The sequence below is a fragment of the Tupaia chinensis genome, unplaced genomic scaffold, assembly GCF_000334495.1.
Source record: "Tupaia chinensis unplaced genomic scaffold, TupChi_1.0 Scaffold000335_1, whole genome shotgun sequence".
Lineage (NCBI taxonomy): Eukaryota > Metazoa > Chordata > Mammalia > Scandentia > Tupaiidae > Tupaia > Tupaia belangeri.
Window position 1 is genome coordinate 7216232 of NW_006159829.1, and position 3971 is coordinate 7220202.

Sequence of the window (3971 nt, forward strand, 5' to 3'; positions counted from 1 at the left end):
ACAACTGAAAAGGGAGAAGGGAAAGCACCCACTATGAGGAATGGTCATGCTGCAACCCCTTCTCCTCCGTCTCTCCCTCCTGTTGGGATCTTGGGCACACACATGCCTAGAATGTTTCCCAGCTGCCAGATCCAAGACTCAGCCATTTGGGATCCAGCTGCCTTTATCATCAGGCCACGAACTGGCCCAACAATAAAATTATTATTATAAATAAATAAATATCCATATCTATTTTAAAATACTAAGACATTAGAAGTCCAGCAAAAACTCATTTGCTTTCTCAGCAAGGACAAACGGAAATCCTGGGAAATCTGGAAGAAAAGTTATCCACACCCTGCATTTTGGATGGGCGATTCATTTTCGAAAACTCTATCACCCAGTTTTCATCACCTAATTTCACATGGTAACTCCTCATCCTGCTGCCCCTACCCTGTGAAGCCAACATTGAACATAGAAGCTGTAAAACTTCTTCTCGTCCCAAATCGGAATCTTTCTCAGGAGAACCCAGAGGGTAGCATGTGTGAGACCAGGAGCAGTGATGGGAAGGGGATGGGGCAGGGTCCTGGGTATTTGGGCATTTGCCTCACCTCCAAAGGGTCCTGGGCCCACCTGGAAAACAGGGTGTCCTGGGCCTGTTCTTTCAGTTAGTCTTTCTTACATCTTCTGAACCTCTGTCCTCGTTGGTATCCCCATTGCTTCTTGAAACAAAGTTGATATTGGTGAGACTCTCCATTTGGTCCCAAAGAGTAGAAGCAGGAACAACAGTGAGAGTCCCAAGGGAGGAGTGTGAAAGCTCAATGGAGGAAATGCATTTCTGAAAGGCAGAGCAGTGCTACAGTGGAATGAGTCCACTGGGAAGGAGGGAGGAATGGTGTACCCCAAACTCTGGAGGCGTTCATACAGGGGGGTGTTAGCTGAGAACCTGGCGCAGAGAGCTTCACCACAAAAAGAGAGCTAAGTCAGTAGTGAAAGTCTCGAATTCACAAAGAGAACTGAGAATACAGAGAAAACGAAGTTTCAGAAGGGCACAACAATTCCAAGTGAGAAAGAGAAGGCTTATTGTGTGCCATTCACAAGGGCAGAACTACGATCAATGCAGGTGTAAAGAGGTGGAGGTAAATTTTGGTCCAACTTAAGGGAGAACTTTCAGACAGGCAAAGATGGCTGAGCGGACTGCTTTGCAGGTAGAGGATGCCTGGTCTCATTACCCAGTAATGTCTTAAGGGGCGAGGAGATCAGAGGAAAACACCAACCACACATATAATAGACAGAAAAACCAAGTTATCTGCTGCTGTTGATGTAAATGGTCATGTCTCTGACTTGACTAACATGCACTGTATGCTGGGAAAAACCATGTTATACACTATAAAGATGTACAGTGATGAAATAGAAATAAAAAACTTACACGATAAAAAAAAAATTTAAAAAGAGGCAATATGATGGCCACCTGTCTGAAATTTCAGTAATGTTCCCTGTTTGAAAAAAAAAAAATTTGGGGGGGGTGTTGTGGCTTTATTTAGAAACAAATAAAACACGCACAGGAGCTGTCTACTCGTTTTCTTCTCTGCGCAGCCTGGCATTGGGGTTGGTGACTCTGATGGCCAGCTGGGCTGCCCCTTCCACAATGGCCTTGCGGTTCTTGGAGGAGATGTTGTGGGCGATCTCGGCACAGTAAGACTTACTGCACATCAGCGGCACTTCCTACTCCTTGAGGTTGTGGACCAGGAACTTCCGGAAACCACTGGGCAGCAAGTGCTTTGTTTTCTTGTTGCTGCCATAACCGATGTTGGGCATCAAGATCTGGCTCTTGAATCTCCTCCACACCCTGTTGTCAGTACCTCTAGATTTCTGCCAGTTGCGCTTAATTTTGACATACTGGTCTGACTGGTGCCGGATGAACTTCTTGGTCCTCATTTTGATGATCTTGGGTTTCACGAGGGGTCTGAGGGCAGCCATGACGCTGGGTAGGAAATGGCCACCACCTCCATAGGCAGTGCCAAGGAAGAGAGCCCTTGTTCGAAATTTTATGTGAAGGTCTTTCACCCTAGGTAAACGTGAACGGGACACTTCTAGGTCCATTCCATCTTATGTGGTAAATATCTGGCCCTCAGTCCCTGTCCCTCCTCTCTTCTGCCCTTGGCAACATTCCCACCTGGCAGCAGCTCTCTTTCTTAGTATCTTTCTCTAACAAATTATTTGTTTTTCATCTTTATTAGAACAGTGTCCTAAAGCACTTCATACAAATCCAAGCTTAGCCTGGAAATACATGTTCTATGAGTCTGACACAGTCACCTAGGACACTACACACACACACACACACACACACACACTCCTTGCCTCTTCCTGACATGGACTTCATCTTTTGAAATGGCCACCACCTCCATAGGCAGTGCCAAGGAAGAGAGCCCTTGTTCGAAATTTTATGTGAAGGTCTTTCACCCTAGGTAAACGTGAACGGGACACTTCTAGGTCCATTCCATCTTATGTGGTAAATATCTGGCCCTCAGTCCCTGTCCCTCCTCTCTTCTGCCCTTGGCAACATTCCCACCTGGCAGCAGCTCTCTTTCTTAGTATCTTTCTCTAACAAATTATTTGTTTTTCATCTTTATTAGAACAGTGTCCTAAAGCACTTCATACAAATCCAAGCTTAGCCTGGAAATACATGTTCTATGAGTCTGACACAGTCACAGTCACCTAGGACACTACACACACACACACACACACACACACTCCTTGCCTCTTCCTGACATGGACTTCATCTTTTGCTTAAAGGCAAGTCAAGTTGTCCCACCTGACCCTTCCTGGTTCTGTGACTCTATGCCACAACCCCAGAGTTCTGGTCTTCACAGAGTTGGTGTTGGCCGAGCGCCTTCTCTGTCCTCTGTGAGGGCATCTTTACCCCTGTTATTCTATTTCCTATATTAACCAGAGGATGGGATTCTGACAGCCAGGGTAGAGGAGAAGGCACAAATTTCATAACTCAAGTATGTTTCAAACAGAAAAGTAAGACAGCATCCCAGAAAAAGATACTAGATTGGTTTGAAATCAGGAAACATTTTAAGTGCTAAGCCCAAAAGGGGGTCAGAACTTCAAGAGCCAGATTGAAAGGCAGCACTTACAGTGAAGTGACTAAACCCTGGTGGCAAATGGAAGGTAGACCCAAGAGTGTCCCCTCAGCAGTGGCACCCGAGGGCCTGGGTGGCCTTCCCTATGGGCGGTAGGCGGGAAGGATGGCAGGGGTGATGAGGTTGGGTAGACCCCTTGGCTCTCAGCTTTCCATATTGCCTATGGCGAATCCTCCACCTCATTGGCCTTCCAGGCCCAGACCGTCAATCAAGGCAAGATAGCTGGGACAGTCCAGGGGGACACTGAGATGTAATCAGGCTAACTCTGCCTTGTAGGTCTGGAGGATGAAGATTTTGTGCATTTCTGCCCAGCCGCGCTTGACACAGTGCTAATCTACTGTCACATTTTCTGCTCAAGAAACTTTCCCAACTCCCTATTAAACCAAAGGTGATGTCCCAATGCCACAGTCTGACTCTCTACCACCTAATGTCACATACACCTTTCCATCCATTCATCCACTGAGCTCATGTCTATGGAGTACATGATGCATGTCAGGTATAGGAATAAGAGATGAATGAGACACTTGAGAAGCTCCTAGCCATCCCTCAAATAAATCACTACCTGGACCCAACTTCTTTCTCTGGTAGGCCTTCCACTGGGCCCATGTGAATAGTCCATTTCAGGCTAATAGGTGCACTCAAATTATCCCAGTATGGTGATTAAAATTAGGAAACACGAGACCAGCCGATGAAGTAATGGTTATATCACTGGACTCCTACGTAGTCGACCAGTGTTAGAGTCCCAGGCCCAGTGGCTTGAAACTCATGCCAGTTGCGTGTGCGTGTGTGCCTGAAATCCCAAAAGAATGGAGGAGAAGGGATTGCAGCATGGCCATCCCCCCTGGG

General features: G+C 46.6%; 1 pseudogene; it reads right to left on the bottom strand.

The window, feature by feature from the left end:
- Positions 1 to 1548: 1548 nt before the first annotated feature.
- LOC102491307 (60S ribosomal protein L32 pseudogene) lies at positions 1549 to 1956 on the bottom strand (annotated as a pseudogene).
- Positions 1957 to 3971: the final 2015 nt, after the last annotated feature.